We start from the raw sequence: 19,962 nt of genomic DNA on the forward strand, positions 1-19,962 counted from the left end.
AGTTGGGCGATGGGAATCTTTCCTTACTTAGAAAATTACGACACATAAATAACATAACTAAGAATCATATCCACTTAATATTGCTTATAATAGAAACACATAAACATCAATTTTCACAATTGCCATTACAAGGAAATATAAATAAGACAAAATTAAAATTTATTTTATTGCGGAAAAATATATATCCTGATAATGTAAATGAAAACTATGCTATTACATATTCCTAGGCAATCTACCATAACTCTAAGCAGCAGCTCAAAAATCCGATCATTGAATCCATGTGATCGTAATCCATTTCTTCGCGATCATACCCAGCTCGCTCCTTCCTTTAAGCTTCCTTTCTTTTCTTCAATCATTCAAAACATCGAAATGTAATCTTATCACATCATGTATTAAGAATCTCCAAATATGAACTCAATGGAGTTAGATAGTGGATTTTACCTAAAGCAGAGTCATACATCTTGACTCTCCCATCTCTTAGATCTCTTAGGTAGTGAGGGCAGCTTTGTAACCAATGCCCCTTCTTTTGGCAGTACAAACACATGGATTTTTATGGAATGGTACATGGGACTATCTCAGACTCAGCATTTCTCTTCTGTAGAGAAAACCTTTCTGGACTTCCAATGTTGCCATTGCCCATAGAAAGTAGGGATATTGATTTATCAGAAAAATTTGCTCCACCATTGCGCCAAATCATTTCTCATTCAGCAACAATAAGAAAATAAGTCAAATCAATGAGGGTCACGTCGTGGTCCATCATATAGTACTTTCTAACGAACTTACCATATGATTCGGGAAGTGAATGAAGAACCAAGTCCACATGCAACTTCCTTTGTAACCTCATATCCAAGACGTGAGCACATAAAGACTTTCCATCTTTGTGTCTTATTGCCAATAAGGCTTGAGCGACCTTGAACTTTTCAAGTCTTCGAACACGTGGGTCAAGGAGAATTATTGGAGGAGGTGGAGGAAGTGAAGCATGATTTCCATTTCCACAATCCAATCATGGAATATAATCTTCACGTGGAAAACCTTTTTCCAACAAATTTAGGAAGACCATAGTTGTCACACCCCAAAACCAGGAACGGCGGAAACGTTCTCGGGCGGAGGACGTCATGTATAATATCAACAACAATGTAAAGTAGTAAACAAGCAACAACATCATCCATTGCATTAATAATATAATTATTATACAAACATGTTCTGTCAAATTTTGATAAACACTAAAGCATAAATCAAAATGAAAGATAAGTCTTGAACAAGCTCCATCTTCCTTTCTCTTTGCATTGGTACCTGTCTATGATGACCTGAGGATACAAGTAATTTTGAAAGCGAGTATCAGCTTTGAAGCTAGTGAGATCATAAGCATTTAGTGTCTTAATTTGTATGTAATAATTTGTAAGTCTATGTATTGTAAGAATTTGTAAGTCTATGTATTGTAAGAATTTGTAAGTCTATGTATTGTAAGTATTGAAAGTGTATATGAACTGTAAGTGTTTGAAAAACTCTAGAATCCATATGATTCCTACTAGTATATGAAGGTGTCTTCTACCAAGACCTAACTGTTCTGAATGTAGTCTTCTACCAAGACCTAACTGTTATGAATGTATGTTCCTTGTAAGAGTATGTATTTTCCCAAGTATAACTATCATTATCCAAAAATATAGTTTCTACATTAATGTGCGTCGTGTGAATGTTCACGAAGTGAATGTAATGGGAAAATGAAATAGTACTATGGTGTAGTGCTGTAAGAACTACAACCGTACCTATTACCTTAAATCTAGGGTAATATTTCCAAGTACTGTAGTTTTTAATATAAATAACTACATCGGTACTCAACTGCCTTATTTGAGGGATAAGGTATAATGTGATGTCTAGATCCCAGACTATACGCTCCCCTATCAAAGGGATTTTGGGACCTACCCACGACCCCTGCCTGAATGCAAGTCGTGGGCATCCACATTACCGAATGATCATGTATACTTGATATAACTATCACAATTGCGGTGTGATTCATCAGTATAGTTAGATCCTGAACTGGTTCCGTGCTATAGCACCTAGTGACGTCTATTCTATGTATATGTAAGTGTACTCCTGTAAGTGTGATCATGTAATTGTACACAAGTAAGAGCGATCATGTAATAGTACAGTAGTGTACTGTAATGTTCTACGTGTGCTAGCTGTAATGTGTGTTCTCTCTATCTAGCAAGTATAGTAATGTAATCATTCTAGTATAGCTATATATGTTCTCGTCCTAGTATAGTTGTATATGTAATGTACTGAAAAATTCTAGAAAGTATTGACTCATGAATGAACTGACTCATTGTATGATATCGCGTTCTAGCAATGGTTCTAGTATCTTCCTGAACTACCCATATGGTAGCTTTCTAGTAATCTAAGTGGTACGTGTAGACATGGATGTATACCCTTGCTACCCAAGGGAATAGGATGAACTTGAAGGACCTTTTATGACTATATATGTACACATGATATATAACTAATATTTAAACGACTTTCGGACGAATACCCAATATCCCACCAAACCACATCTCAAGGTGCGAAAAGGAAATAGGGTGGATAGCCTTCCTAAGTCTTTTAAACATATCTTATATAACTATACATATAGATGCATGCAATTTATAATATAAAAGCATAAATAAGTTTTGTAAAACGTTTGAAATATAAGTATTATTTTAAGAAAAGATCGACTTGATGTCAATCTATAAAACCATTTGAAGGCATAAGTTTAATAAAACAGTTTAAGTATAAGGAAACATTTGTTTGAAACACAGTTGTAAATAAGTTTGAAATGAAATGTACGGAGTAAGCTGTACAGTGTAAAAAGGAGTTTAAAACATATAAAATGTTTATAAAAAGTCATTTGAAGGAAACTGTTTGGTAAAACGGCTAATGAGTAGCCAAATCATTTGAATGTTGTATATTAATCACATGTGATTGATGTAATAAGTAATATAATCCTACTTACTAATCACATGTGATTGACATAATAAGTAGCATGATTCTACTTGTATCCCCCCCCCCATAAAACATATAAAAATAGTTTAAAACATTAGTTAAGGGGTATGAACTCACCTGCAGTAAGTGACTGGAATTGAACGGACTGTTATCGTATGGAAAGATCGGACAAGTGCTTGGTGTCAAGTGGAGACTTAGACACACACAATGATCCTAATTACATATGAAAACATATTTATATAAATAATTAGTGATTATAACACTAATTATACAAGTAATAACTTTTAAGCGCAAGGATAACACTTTTGGTCAAGTGCTAGGAGGCTAAAGGGTTGCAACAAAGGAGTGCAATGCCCCTAATGTGAGTTTAAGGTCAAAAGACCATATTCTTTGGAGTTTACGGCCCAAGAGAGTAAGCTCCTGGCCGTAAACTCCCAACCAAGGCTTGGGATGGTACTTTCAATTACTACAACCTTAGTGGGAATTGTTTCAAGGCATATACAAGTGTTTGGGCACCATATTGACTCCTTTGGGGAGTTTATGGCCCAAAGACCCTTTTCCCTTGGAGTTTATAGCCGTAAACTCCCTTGGGAGGGTGATTATGGTGCTTTCAAGTCTCAAACATTTCTAGGAACAAGTCTAGGCTTTAGTACTTGGCTTTAGGAGGATTTATGGCACCATTTGGTACCATTTCTTGGAGTTTACAGCCATAGAACATCTTGGGCCATAAACTCCCTCAAACATGGGGTTGTAAATGTTTTAGCTAGTCCATAACTCATCTAGGTACTTGTCCAAATTGTCCCTTAGACTTAGGAAGTGTTTAGGGTGTCATTTGACCCCTTTAAAGGAGTTTACGGCCCAAGAATTACTCTTGGCCATAAACTCTTCAACACATGTGCTTTCCTTATGTTTTCTAGGTCCTAGACACTTTAGGGTATTTGTATAACATAAAGTCCAAGCTTTAGGTGCCTTAAAAACACCATTTGAGCATGTTTTAAGGGAGTTTACGGCCATAGAACATTTTGGGCCGTAAACTCCTAACTTTGGGTGTTTCTTGGCTGATTTCTTGTACCTAACACACTCCTATACATGTCCAAGGTAGTTACTAAGCACGGGGGACAATCTAGGCTCGGTTTCGGGAGTTTACTGCTCAAGAACACCTTGGGAAGTAAACTCCTAAATCGGATGATTTAGCTATGAAATCTATGTTATGAACACATTTAAAGCTTTCTAACACTACTAGAAAGAGTTACTCACAATTTGGGATAAAAGCCGGAAAATCCGTCAGAGAGAAAATGGCTTTTCTCTGGTTGGAAATGTGAATAATGAAGAAATTTGGTTCAGAAAACTATTTATAGTCCTGAAATATTTTGGCAGAAAATATTTCTATTCTCGGAATGGATTCTAATAATCTAGGGTAATGGAATTTACAGTGTTGCACAAAATCCTAGTGCAACCACTCTCCTAATACCCCTTTTTGGTGTAAAACCCTGAAACTGCCAAACTTATATTCTAAGTCTGAATTTTCATTGTAACTGCTCTACTTCTATTGGATTGAAATGGTTTGATTAGAATGGAAAATTTCAGGTTGTCACATCATCCCCCTGTTAAAGGGAATTTCGTCCCGAAATTAGAATTTAGGCAAGGAAGTATGCACGAATGATCGAGTCGTGAGGAGAAAACTTTCTAATCGATTGGTTCTAGCGCACTTAAGTGAAATCGGGCTCTCAGTTGGCATTCCAACGAACCTTCACTAACTGGCGATGGCGTTGCTTCGTCCGCTTGACCTCTCGGTCGAGGGTCACTACGGTTCTAATACGAAGGCGAGGATCTCGACGAGTGGACTTGCAAGAGTCCTAACGGAAAGGTATAGTTTCACGATCGAGATGCGAAGAGTAGAAAGTATGTTACTGAGTTCGCGGAGTAGGTCGAGTTTGTGCGAGGCACAGGACCGATTCTGTTAAGAATCTCGGGGGTCCTGTCTAACTTGGATTTAGCTTTCCACGCTTTACGAAGTGTATTAAGCCATTCCCCGAGTGAGTTATCCTAAAGAACTTGGTCACTCACTTGGAACCTCAAAGGTTCCTTTTCTTGCGTAACTTCCTAGTCAAAGGCCACCCCTTGCTGGGTCAAAGTCGTACGAGTCTCTGTAGCTTGCGAGGAGTTCTAAATGAACTAAGGCGGTAGGTCGGTAAGACCTATAATTTGGTGAATGACTGTTGGCATCTCTGGTCTCGATAAATGCTCAACGGTTTTGACAAATTGAAAGAGTACTCAAAATTTCCCACACTACTAATAGTGGGTCTTAGAAATTTGACTCTTCAATTTCAAAACTCGTGCTTTGAGAACATCGTTAAAAGTTCCTCTGAAGGAGGTGTTTTCCCATGGGTTCCTTCTTACTACAAGGGTAGATAAGTAAATCATTACATGGAGAAATGACGAACTGATCCAGGTAAGAAAGACGTACCCTACTCATTTAGCTCATAAAAGCTATGGGCGCATTGGTCCTATCCAAAGGGTATCACTACGGACTCGAAGTGTCCGTATCGAGTTCGGGAGATAGTCTTCCGGACATCTTTCCCTAACACTCGAACTGGTGATATTCGGATCCCTGATCCATTCCTGGAGGTAGTTTCTTTCTTTGCGTTTGCTCAAACATTTTGTCTACGCGCGGCAGAGATAACGATTTCTAATGAAAAATTCTCGACGGAGTCTTCGATAACCGAGGTACATGCAATGCGATCCGTCGATCTCTGGAAGAATATGACCGAGGTTCTCTAGGGTGAGAAACCTAGTTTCCTAATTCTATTTATGTGTAGTTCACTAAGTTGTCCAAATTGTTCTTGTATCTCCGTGGGTGTTTAAAATATAAGGTGATCTGTTTACGGGAGTCGTACTGGGTTCTATGCTTGTTCTCATGACGATGTGATTACTCGTACTTAGGCAGTTCTCCGTCCTGAAGTTCATATTAGAATTTATACCTAGTTTGACAATCACCCTTTCGTGTATACGAGTCATATATAATTAAGGTTGAAAAGGTAGTCGAATAACTGGTTCTTCTTTAAGTTCACATCCCATCGGGGAAAAAGAATTTAAAGTGGAATCGTCAATTCTAAACCTGTAGAACCTTGATTATATATCACTCTTATGCATACATTCTTCAGTGATAGATCAACTGCATGAATCCCTGGATTAAACTTGACGTACTGCACGAGTGGTACTTCGGGGATTTCTTCGGAAAGAAAATAACTAATAGGTACTCCTGGCATGAGTACTTCGGTGTTTTGATGTGACGGTTTCGCTGGAAAAGTGATATAGAAGAAAGAGGTGTACGTATGAAGCTGTTTTCGTGTAGATCAAATTGAATCGAGTCGTATGATAATGTCGAAATCATACCGAAACGTAAAGACATTAGATTTGAACATAAGACGTTTACAAACAAAACACAACTGTGCAACCATGAATAGAGTTACAGTACTTTAGATTTACCACAAGACTATTGCTGCGAATAAGGTATACTACAAACGACAAGTATACGCAGCACGAGAGTCCTTATACAGATAGGAACTCGCAAAAGGTAAGACTCTGGTTGCACTAGTTTTAGATAGTTTATAAGTTTGTTACAACGAAACGCCTAAATTACATTTAACGTGGTTCCGGAGCAGGCTCTCCTGCAGCTGTGATCCTGAGAATTCTCCCATCTGCGCCAGAGTTCATTGCTATCGGGTAATCTTTCATGAAGTGCCCTACTTCCCCGCATTGGTGGCATGCCTGGGTAGTACTAGCTTTGGCGACGGGATTGCGGTGTTTAGCCAAAGTTATGTGGACACGAGTGCCTTCCTCGTTACTCCACCTTGGAAATTGTTTCTTAAATCGTTCTGCGTCATAACTCTTCTTGTGTGTAGGGTTAGTCCCGATGAAAGGGACTTGAGTGATGGGTTGTTTCGGTGCTCCACAGTCACGAGCATGATGCCCTATGCTTAGGCAATTGCAACATTGCATCTCATGGCAATTCCCATGATGATGGAAACCACAAGTATCACACTTCGGGAGTTTTCCCTCGTATGGCCTGCTCGGCACTGGGATGGTAGCGGTTTCCATTTGTTGCGGTTGCATAGCCAGCTTATGGGATTTCTTGCGTTCTTTCTGGGCTTGACGCTTTCGTTTCTTGTTCTCTATCTTTCGGCTTTGCGAGCCAGTGACTGTTACTGTTTGTTGGTTTCCCGGTTTGGTACTACCATCTAAACTCTCGAGTCCCTCTTCAGTCCTATTGGTGTTGTCTGAGTTGATGTGTGTAAGGAAAGTTTTCACAGCAGCTGCTACTGCAGCTTGTAATGTAGCGGCGTCGATATGGAGGGTAGGGATTTCGGTGCTCAGCTGATCGTTTTTGGATGACGACATGATTCTGTAATACGAAAATAAGGAATTTATGAGCGATTCTGGTTGACCCTGACGTACTTAGATTGTTCATGTAAAGAGTAGAAGTATGTTCTCGAAAGTTGGACCTACATCCCCATGATGCAGTCCTAGTAAAGAATGGGAGTATGTTCATAGAATGGTCTCAAGACGTTTGTCGTTCGGGCTGAGGTATCGTGGGTTGGTGAATAACAAGATCCAACCACTGAAATAGACTTGGATATGTCTCCGGAGATAAATCACTATATTCCAAATGATTTGACTAAAGCATGATTCAGATAGACTCAAATGAAAGAATGGTAAGAGTACTTAAACGAAGAATGACACAGAAGTTAGCCGGCTGTCAATATCTTTGATATTCACGATGTAAAGATTCTGGAAAATGACCTTGTAAAGGTCTCACATCATATCAGGAGGAGATAGTTCCTGACAGCATAAAGGCCTAGCTAAAGTACTTACGGAACAAGATAATTTCATAGAAAATGCCACATCCGGCATAGACAGAAAAATACGATTCCTTTTATAAGGGAAATAAAGTAAAGCGTCTACTACTGGCGACGGTCATCCCTCTAGTGAACTCGTAGTTCAACCAATTGACGTTCCATGTCAAGTAGGTGTCTTTCGCACACCATCTAGCGTACCCGGAGCTCTATGACTTCGGCTCATGATTCGGCCCGTGCTTGCAGCAGGGTTTCATGGTTTCTCTCTGATCTCTCGTGTGCATCTTCTAAATGGATGGTGTGGAGGGTATGCATTCTAGCATAGGCGACTACTTCTGTAATCTGATGTAGGGCTGTCCTGCCTTGAATCTCATTTCGGGCCACTCTGCGGACCAAGATTGGCAAGACTATATCTGTTAAGCCCTCATTGCTCAAGTCGTAAAAGCTTCGGTCGCCATCAAATAGCATAGACTGATCTTATCCTTGGCTCCTTGTTTCCAAGCATTCCCCTCACTCAGGGGGGTCGGGCCATGAAAAGCCGGACTAGGGTTAGGAATTGGAAAGGGAGCTGCTCGGGGTAGGTTTTCAACCTCTGTTTCGGGGTTAGCATCATACGAAAAGTCTTCATCGTGGTGATCATTCAAGGGGAAAAGGATGATCATTCTCTGGTTATTCTCCAAACCAACCAGCTATGACTTCATTCAGAAGGTACTGGTTGCCGAGGGGATGGAGTCCAGTTATGTTTTCTATGCGAGAATTTAGGGTAAGAGAATAATTATTAGACGAACTATCTAGATAATTATTTAGAAAATCTTCATCAGTTACATCGCTATTTGTGAAGTGCATACCAGCTATGTGTAATCTAAACAGGATAGACCTTTGAATAAGTGATCTTAATTCCAAATTCACACAGAATAAGGTTAAGGCAAAATTATCACAGATTCTAAGTCTATAACATCCTAATTACATGTAGCCTTAGTGTATCCACTTAGCAATTATCAACTTAGTAATGAAGATCCCGTTTTAATTCTCAAGTATAAAGTACTTATAGTAACAACAAATACTCAGATAGTATTTTAATTTTAATGTTATGTTCTATTGTTCTCATTGTGGTAGGGTTAGTAAGATTTTTGCATTGTTGCAACCACACACTTAAACTTAGGCACATGCTAGTCAACCCTCGGATAATATAGGTGATCAGGCTATATCTTCCCAGTTTTGACCATATGTCTCTAAGCCCACTTGTGTTGCTCAACAATCGTAATTCTTTTTGTACTGTCCTAGTGACACTGATTTTAGTATGAATGCAGCACGTATACTTACTTAAATATTTTACAATTTAAAGTATAAACTCTTGGTCAGAGTATATTTCAATCCCTTATGTATTTATAGTTAGTATATCTTTTATGGGTTGATATACTTAATTTACTATAAACAATGCTCTGATACCAATCTGTCACACCCCAAAACCAGGAACGGCGGAAACGTTCTGGGGCGGAGGATGTCATGTATAATATCAACAACAATGTAAAGTAGTAAACAAGCAACAACATCATCCATTGCATTAATAATATAATTATTATACAAATATGTTCTGTCAAATTTTGATAAACACTAAAGCATAAATCAAAATGAAAGATAAGTCTTGAACAAGCTCCATCTTCCTTTCTCCTTGCATCAGTACCTGTCTATGATGACCTGAGGATACAAGTAATTTTGAAAGCGAGTATCAGCTTTGAAGCTAGTGAGATCATAAGTATTTAGTGTCTTAATTTGTATGTAAGAATTTGTAAGTCTATGTATTGTAAGAATTTGTAAGTCTATGTATTGTACGTATTGAAAGTGTATATGAACTGTAAGTGTTTGAAAACCTCTAGAATCCATATGATTCCTACTAGTATATGAAGGTGTCTTCTACCAAGACCTAACTGTTCTGAATGTAGTCTTCTACCAAGACCTAACTGTTATGAATGTATGTTCCTTGTAAGAGTATGTATTTTCCCAAGTATAACTATCATTATCCAAAAATATAGTTTCTACATTAATGTGCGTCGTGTGAATGTTCACGAAGTGAATGTAATGGGAAAATGAAATAGTACTATGGTGTAGTGCTGTAAGAACTACAACCGTACCTATTACCTTAAATCAAGGGTAATATTTCCAAGTACTGTAGTTTTTAATATAAATAACTACATCGGTACTCAACTGCCTTATTTGAGGGATAAGGTATAATGTGATGTCTAGATCCCAGACTATACGCTCCCCTATCAAAGGGATTTTGGGACCTACCCACGACCCCTGCCTGAATGCAAGTCGTGGGCATCCACATTACCGAATGATCATGTATACTTGATATAACTATCACAATTGCGGTGTGATTCATCAGTATAGTTAGATCCTGAACTGGTTCCGTGCTATAGCACCTAGTGACGTCTATTCTATGTATATGTAAGTGTACTCCTGTAAGTGTGATCATGTAATTGTACTCAAGTAAGAGCGATCATGTAATAGTACAGTAGTGTACTGTAATGTTCTACGTGTGCTAGCTGTAATGTGTGTTCTCTCTATCTAGCAAGTATAGTAATGTAATCATTCTAGTATAGCTATATATGTTCTCGTCCTAGTATAGTTGTATATGTAATGTACTGAAAAATTCTAGAAAGTATTGACTCATGAATGAACTGACTCATTGTATGATATCGCGTTCTAGCAATGGTTCTAGTATCTTCCTGAACTACCCATATGGTAGCTTTCTAGTAATCTAAGTGGTACGTGTAGACATGGATGTATACCCTTGCTACCCAAGGGAATAGGATGAACTTGAAGGACCTTTTATGACTATATATGTACACATGATATATAACTAATATTTAAACGACTTTCGGACGAATACCCAATATCCCACCAAACCACATCTCAAGGCGCGAAAAGGAAATAGGGTGGATAGCCTTCCTAAGTCTTTTAAACATATCTTATATAACTATACATATAGATGCATGCAATTTATAATATAAAAGCATAAATAAGTTTTGTAAAACGTTTGAAATATAAGTATTATTTTAAGAAAAGATCGACTTGATGTCAATCTATAAAACCATTTGAAGGCATAAGTTTAATAAAACAGTTTAAGTATAAGGAAACATTTGTTTGAAACACAGTTGTAAATAAGTTTGAAATGAAATGTACGGAGTAAGCTGTACAGTGTAAAAAGGAGTTTAAAACATATAAAATGTTTATAAAAAGTCATTTGAAGGAAACTGTTTGGTAAAACGGCTAATGAGTAGCCAAATCATTTGAATGCTGTATATTAATCACATGTGATTGATGTAATAAGTAATATAATCCTACTTACTAATCACATGTGATTGACATAATAAGTAGCATGATTCTACTTGTATCCCCCCCCCCCCCATAAAACATTTAAAAGTAGTTTAAAACATTAGTTAAGGGGTATGAACTCACCTGCAGTAAGTGACTGGAATTGAACGGACTGTTATCGTACGGAAAGATCGGACAAGTGCTTGATGTCAAGTGGAGACTTAGACACACACACAATGATCCTAATTACATATGAAAACATATGTATATAAATAATTAGTAATTATAACACTAATTATACAAGTAATAACATTTAAGCGCGAGGATAACACTTTTGGTTAAGTGCTAGGAGGCTAAAGGGTTGCAACAAAAGAGTGCAATGCCCCTAATGTGAGTTTAAGGTCAAAAGACCATATTCTTTGGAGTTTACGGCCCAAGAGAGTAAGCTCCTGGCCGTAAACTCCCAACCAAGGCTTGGGATGGTACTTTCAATTACTACAACCTTAGTGGGAATTGTTTCAAGGCATATACAAGTGTTTGGGCACCATATTGACTCCTTTGGGGAGTTTACGGCCCAAAGACCCTTTTCCCTTGGAGTTTACGGCCGTAAACTCCCTTGGGAGGGTGATTATGGTGCTTTCAAGTCTCAAACATTTCTAGGAACAAGTCTAGGCTTTAGTACTTGGCTTTAGGAGGATTTATGGCACCATTTGGTACCATTTCTTGGAGTTTACAGCCATAGAACATCTTGGGCCATAAACTCCCTCAAACATGGGGTTGTAAATGTTTTAGCTAGTCCATAACTCATCTAGGTACTTGTCCAAATTGTCCCTTGGACTTAGGAAGTGTTTAGGGTGTCATTTGACCCCTTTAAAGGAGTTTACGGCCCAAGAATTACTCTTGGCCGTAAACTCTTCAACACATGTGCTTTCCTTATGTTTTCTAGGTCCTAGACACTTTAGGGTATTTGTATAACATAAAGTCCAAGCTTTAGGTTCCTTAAAAACACCATTTGAGCATGTTTTAAGGGAGTTTACGGCCATAGAACATTTTGGGCCGTAAACTCCTAACTTTGGGTGTTTCTTGGCTGATTTCTTGTACCTAACACACTCCTATACATGTCCAAGGTAGTTACTAAGCACGGGGGAAAATCTAGGCTCGATTTCGGGAGTTTACCGCTCAAGAACACCTTGGAAAGTAAACTCCTAAATCGGATGATTTAGCTATGCAATCTATGTTATGAACACATTTAAAGCTTTCTAACACTACTAGAAAGAGTTACTCACAATTTGGGATAAAAGCCGGAAAATCCGTCAGAGAGAAAATGGCTTTTCTCTAGTTGGAAATGTGAATAATGAATAAATTTGGTTCAGAAAACTATTTATAGTCCTGAAATATTTTGGCAGAAAATATTTCTATTCTCGGAATGGATTCTAATAATCTAGGGTAATGGAATTTACAGTGTTGCACAAAATCCTAGTGCAACCACTCTCCTAATACCTCTTTTTGGTGTAAAACCCTGAAACTGCCAAACTTATATTCTAAGTCTGAATTTTCATTGTAACTGCTCTACTTCTATTGGACTGAAATGGTTTGATTAGAATGGAAAATTTCAGGTTGTCATAATAGTTGTCAAACTTTGACATCTACAAACGGGAGAAATTTGAAGTTTAGTTGATTGATTCCTTAATAAAACACCCAAATGAGATATTAAGGCTAGGACCCAACACAATATCCTACGAATTGGAAGAGGGATGTTGTAATCCAACTTGCAGAACATTTGAAGGTAGGTAAATGATGATTTACCAATTTTCATTGTAACATCCAAAAAATACGACCCAAATTTTTTTGTTTAAATAGTAATAAAAATCATATACTGTTTGTCATATCTTAAAGACCATGTGTCAAATATCTCAACTCATAATAAAATGTCGTGAAACAACTGTATCAAATCAAACTACAAAATCAACAAACTCCCAGGATAAAGACTGAAGGTGTGGTGTGTGTGATGCCATCATCCCGAGCTCTTCCCCTTACTTGCGGAAGTACCTGAAACCAAAACTAAAACTGTAAGCACGAAGCTTAGTGAGCTCCCCCAAACTACCACATACCATACAATAACATATAAACATGTACTGGGCCTTGCCCAATGCATCGGGCCGAAGCCCGGAAACTGCATCGGACCGAAGTCCAGAACTGACTGGAACCTTGTCCCCTGCATCGGACCGAAGTCCGGAACTAACTGCATCGGACCGACGTCCGGAACTTACTGGGACCTTGTCCCCTGCATCGGACCGAAGTCCGGAACTAACTGCATCGGACCGAAGTCCGGAAACTAACTGAGCATATTATAGCATAGCATAAACACATATCAACTAGCATAACACACATGATCATAAACTCATATACTGCATACTACGTCAGGCCGTAGCCCATAAAACCTAACACATAAATCCTGTCTGAGCCACAAAAGCATCAAACACACTAACAATTGCATCAGACCGAAATCCGGAAACTACTACTAACTAAACGGGCCGGTATTGTGGCCTTAGACCCGTTCCTACTGGAAGGAAACTCACCTCGTAGCCTAGCTGCTGAAAGGACTGCTCTGGAATCTGTCTGCTGCGTCACCGGTTTCACCCCGGCTACAATATCCATGAGCACCATCAATCAAATACTGTTAATAAAAATACTGAGGGTAAAATGACTCTCCTACCCCTGGTCCAAGTCAATCTAACCATCAAAGTCAACATTCAGTTGACCTGACTCGTTAAGTTGGGCCGCCAACTCGTCGAGTCCTTACTCTTACTTCCTTGATTCCACTCGCTACTTCTCGTCGAGTTTTGGCGCAAACTCGGCGAGTTCCTCTTCGCTACTAACTCTCTGACAATCTGCATCTGACTCGCCGAGTTGTATGAACAACTCGTCGAGTTCTCCTTCATCAGATGACTATTCTAGCTGTGACTCGCCGAATTGTATGAACAAATCGTTGAGTCTGTTCTTGAAGTATGAAGATGGCCTTGGACTCGCTGAGTCAGAGCATTGACTCGCCGGGTTCTTCCACGAATGAGTCTAACCCTCTAGCTCACTGTGTCCACTTCTCACTCACTGGTTCCACTCGGCATAACTCGAAAAAGGAAACACAATGGACTCGCGACTCGACTCGCCGAGTTAGAAGAATTACTCGTCGAGTCGTATGCATGCAAATACTATACACTCGATTCTGTTTGAAACTAATCCATGCCATTAATAGATCTGGGTTCCTAGGACTTGATTTACACGTAAAGTTTCCAACTTTACGTGTAAATAACATCAAATGGAAGTTTTAAGGTTAAAAGCACACTATAATAGTAGATCTAGAGCTTTCATGCAAAATGGATCCATAAAGGTGCTAGATCTAAGCTCCTGGAAATCAAATCTAGCTAGATCTGAAAGTTAATCAACTCCATGAGTCCTCTATGCTACTACTAAGCTAAGAAATGGTTTAAGAATGGCTTCACAAAGGAGATTTAAGCATAGAAACAGAAAAGGGCCAAGATATACCTTACTTTCTTTTGAAATTCCTCAACGATCTAGGATCTCCTTCTTCTCCTCTTGATCTACCTTTCTTTATCTCTCAAAATCAGAATTGGGGTGTTACATTCATCATGAAAAACGAAAAAAAAGTTAATTTTTAAATGTATTGAAAAACTCCTAGATCTTTTGAGATTCATTGAACTTTTCAATGACATGTTTAAATCTCGATATACCCCTCAATTTGTGACTGTGTGACATCCCCATTTTCACAGCCAGAAAAGACCGATTTTTGTTTATGCTTTATAAAAATCAGAGTTCTTCTTTTAATAAAAATGTTGCGGAATTTGTTCCCAGAAAAACATGATAAATACGTTATTAAAACATTTCCGAAGAAACGTACTTTATTCATTTTAAAACGTTTGGGATGTCATCGTCAATATACGAACATAAGCATAAACAGAACTTACATTTATTTACACTAGTGATCTACATCTCTTTAAATCTCTCAGTGTAAAGTGACTTCGTATCAACACCTGTGATATAAATAAACTGAGTGGGTCAGGTTGGGAAACCTGGTGAGAACAAAGGTTTCTCAACCCACAATAATATAATTATTATGTTTAAACAATCAAACAATCAACCCAATTACCCATCCTCATTATCTTCTTTAGTCTTAAGGATTTACCCTAAGAATCAGCTATTCCTCGTTTATTTAGTCCTAAGGATCATCCTAAGGAATCGACACGAAGTCCATCATTACCAAGGCTTATAGAATAAATCTGGTGAACACGTAGTCCGAAACATCTGGTAAACACTTAGTTCAAAAGTAACTAGTGAACACACTTAGTTTAAAATACCTAGTGAACACACTCAGTTCAAAGATACGTAGTGAACACACTCAGTTCAAAAATACCTAATGAGCACCTAGTTCAAAAATACCTACATGTTACGAAACTACTATCGTTCCACTGGACCGTCTAGTGCCGTCCATAGTCGTCATCTATACTCCACTAGATGATTGGATCACTGACAACACTGATGTCTCCCATCGTGTTATCACAAAACAACTATTTCATCTACCCATGTTTTTCCCAACACGTTTTGTAGATATAAAATACGTATACAATTTAAATCATTTAAAACATGTATAAAAAGCTTTCACTCAGCATAGACAACAAGTATTCAGACAATATGTACACATAGCACGTAATTTATATTAAAATACTTCATATCTATGTGTAAGATGAAAGGGACTATGCACTCACAACACGTAAATTATATAATAAATACTTCATATCTATGTGTAAGATGAAAGGGACCATGCACTCACCTGAGAAGGTGGTGACTCGGTACTCGGACAGCGCTTCGTTTACTTTAAAATAATTTCCTTCGACGAAACCTAGTATTATCACCAATTGATTTTAGTCTATTATTCGCCGAGACTAATTAATAGTCTAGCTATTATTACTATTATATAAGCGTTAAAAAATACGTATATAACCCATAATAATAGCCCAAGTATTTATTATATGTTCTTAATAACGTTAATATGATTAAATAAAAACTATATTAAAAATAGCGTAGGCGTAGCTCACTTACAGCGGGTTTTATAGAAAACCAAAATTTGCTTGGAGCAGCATTTCCGAGCCGAAAAGCTCTTCTTCTCGGAGCCGTCGAGCACTCCGGGGCTTCCGCCTCGTGCTAGGGAGGTTCGCTAGGCTTTTCGGGGGATTTCGGGGCTAGAGAGAGGTTCTAGAGAGAGAGTAAAGAGAAGAAAGAATGGGAAAGGTGTGAAGAAAATGAGGGTGGGAGAGGTGGTATTTATAGGGTGAAAATGGCTGAACTTGGTGCCATATGTCACCATCTAGTGGCAAGACTTGGGGAGAAAGCAATGGCCAAGATTGTGCCACATCACCCATTTTCGCACAGCACACTTCCGACTTCTAAAATCCGTAACTTTCACATACGACCTCCGTTTTTGACGTTCTTTATATCCACGCGTAGGTAAAAATAATATCTACAACTTTTATTTTGACTCCGTCGGCTAATTCTTGACCGATCTTAAATTTAATAGTACGAGGCGTTTAGACTGTTAAATGACCGCGGAGAATTCGTAACTTCTTCATACGGACTCTGTTTTCGTCTGTATTTTTACCGTTGAGTTCCTATTAATGAGATCTTCAACTCTCATTTAGGTCACATAAGCCAAAAACCGCTCGAACTAAAATTCGAGTTTCGGGCTGTACACTGCTAAGCCGAATCTTAGAAAAATCATAACTTCTTCATACGAAGTCAGATTTACGCGTTCTTTTTATGGATTTTCTCAGTTTAACATATTCTATGACTTTTGTTTAGATCACTAAGGCTAAATCTCACTCTATCATAAATTCACTTTTTACGCTTCCCGGTGCCGTGTCGGTTCCGTCGCGAAACTTCAACGAGTCATAACTTCTTCGTTATAACTCGGATTTTGGCGTTCTTTATATGTACGGAAACCTTGTAACATATTCTACAACTTGGTGAAGATTATTTATTCTAAATAATCTTTTGTCGAAAAGTCGTTTTCGACCCCTATTGCCCCTAAATTGACTAGCCCGGAACTACGGGCGTCACAGACTGGGATGCCAAGGATCACAAAACAGAGTGTGAATAACCATGCAAATATACATGGTGCCTCCAATGTTACAATCACCTATTCGATGTGCCGGTTAACCACACACGCTCCATCGAACTATGATAAACATCGAGTCACCCTTTGTCACCATTCCTTAGAACCTCATTAGTGTGTCGGTTAACCACACATGCTCCACTAATATCTTATCAAGGGTACAAAGTGTAATTTCATGGAATTGCATCAAATTCACTTTTTCCTAAAGTAACTAGGATTGGGAATTTTGTAAATCATTTAGTTACTTTATATTTGATTATACTTTTAATGAGGAGAGGGTTTTCCCTATCCTACCCATTCGGCTAACGACCCTCCACTAGTCAAGAGTGCGGTGGGTAAGAGTGGATACCCATTCAATCGCCATTTTATAGGCGATTTCCTTAAACACTCCTTATAGACCAGTTTCGTGAATGAGGCCTACTAACGGTAAGACTAGTAGTTTAAGTTATACATATATAATATTAGACTTTTAATTTTATATAGTATAAGGGTGTATTGTACACTTTTAAAATACTATGCGGTCAAATTTAATAAATTACACTTTTAATTTAATTAAATATAAACCATATCATTATGGATTTATTAACTCTCTTTTAGTTATACAATTAATCAATTTAATAAAACCATAAGGGTCTGATTTGAACTTTTCAAGAAATAAAAATAGGATTTTAGAATTTAACATTTTGAAATTAAACTTTTAATCAAAATTTAAATTCCAAAACTTGAGGGTAAGTTTTAAAACTTTTCAAAACATAAGTAAGAACATTCTAGATTAAATTACAAATAATAATAATTAACCAATTAATTAGTAATTATCTAAATATGACCTAATTCAATTTCTTGCAAGATAATCTATCAAATAATTCAAATAAATCAAGTTTATCATATAAGGCAATGATTATCTAATTAATTTGACAATTATCTTCCATTTTGGTAAGGATATCTTTTAAATTAAACAATTAATTTAACCTAATCCCTTAAATCCCCTAAAATTCGAAATTATGGGATAATTCAAAATCTTTAATTACAAAATTTAAACACTTAAAATATAATTACAAGCTATGGCATTTATCCAAATCCCTAAAAAATAGGATCTTATCTTGGGGAAGGAGGAAAATTTTAAAATTCAAGGGTTGGATAACCCTAGAATTCGAAAACGTGGAGGCTAAGGAAAGGGTTTGGGAAACCCTAACCAAATTTTGTAAATCAGGGTTCAAGAACCCTAATTTCAAAAATTCATGCCTCCTAGGGTTTATTGGCCATACACCCTAATTTTTCAAGTTCATACATTTGTATAATGCTAATTGAAAACAAAAACCAGTGTCTCTGATACCACTGATGGGTTTTATACAAACAATCCTATGTGTGCATGCAACCCTAAAATTGGATCTATGTTTTCACTATTAGACATACAACTTTATGAAAACAAAAAGAAACCTGGCATGCTCCTACTATTTTCGAAATCCACATAGGAGAATAAAATACATACCTTTTGTTGTTATGTAGTAATAACAACTAGTTCCTTGAATCTCCGTAGCTTTTGAAAGCAAGCACCACAAGCGTAGTACCTATAATGGCTCACAAACACACTTGGGTGAGAGGATTGATATGAGAGAGAGGAGGAAGGGTATTAAGCTCCAAAATTCGGCTATATTAGGGTTTTCCCAAGGGATATCTGAATTCCTAAGCCTAGGGGGCTATTTATACTTAAGGCTAGCTAGGGTTTCAAGGAGGAAACCCTAATCCCTTAGCTTAGGGCCTAAGCAAGTCCATGGACTCCTTTCCTTAAGCCCTTGGACGAAAACTCTTAGATCCTTCTAGGATTTTCGTTCAAGCGTTAATAAAGGTGATCCAATGGCCCAAAGTCTCAACTATCAAATAATTACAAAACAACCCCTGTACTTTTAATTAATTCATTTAATCCCAAAATTAATTCCTAATTAATTTCTGATTAAATACAAATTAATAATATGATTCCTAATTAATATATTATTCTTATAATATATTAACAAATCATATTTATACCCTAATTTATTATTCTTAACGATAAATCAGCGTCTCTCCTCAGTAGTCATCCTGTCTAGTCACCAGTGTGAAGGCAACCCAAAAGGACCATGCTCACAATCGGTTCAAGTACATACCAAAATAGTTATGGACTTAGACACTAATCCAACAGTTTCTTTGTGAATGAAATGATTTGCTAAAAAGGGAAAATGAGGACCTTAAATATGAAGGATATACACTTAGGAAGGCCCAAAAACCCTTAAAAGCACAACTAGACGCCAAAATCAAGGACTTTAGAAAACTTCAAGAGGAATATAGCAACAAATGTGTGAATTATACCTATGTTAAGGAACAACTTGCCAACTTAACTGCTAAACTTGATGCATTAAAAGTTATATATAATGATGATGAATTCAACTTTAAGAAATTTGATGTTTCAAGTGAGGTAGTTACTTCCATGATTGAAAAACAATTAACATTTAAAGATAATAAAATTAAGGGTCTAGGGTATCATAGTGTACCACCTCCTTTCAATGACAACTATAACCCACCCCGTGAGACAAACGATGAAGAAATGTCTGCTCAGTTTGGCTAAATCTCTGTACCACCTTTAGTTAAAACTGA

Source organism: Lactuca saligna, chromosome 9 (genome assembly GCF_052625555.1).
Source record: "Lactuca saligna cultivar CGN05327 chromosome 9, ASM5262555v1, whole genome shotgun sequence".
In the NCBI taxonomy this organism is placed as follows: Eukaryota; Viridiplantae; Streptophyta; class Magnoliopsida; order Asterales; family Asteraceae; genus Lactuca; species Lactuca saligna.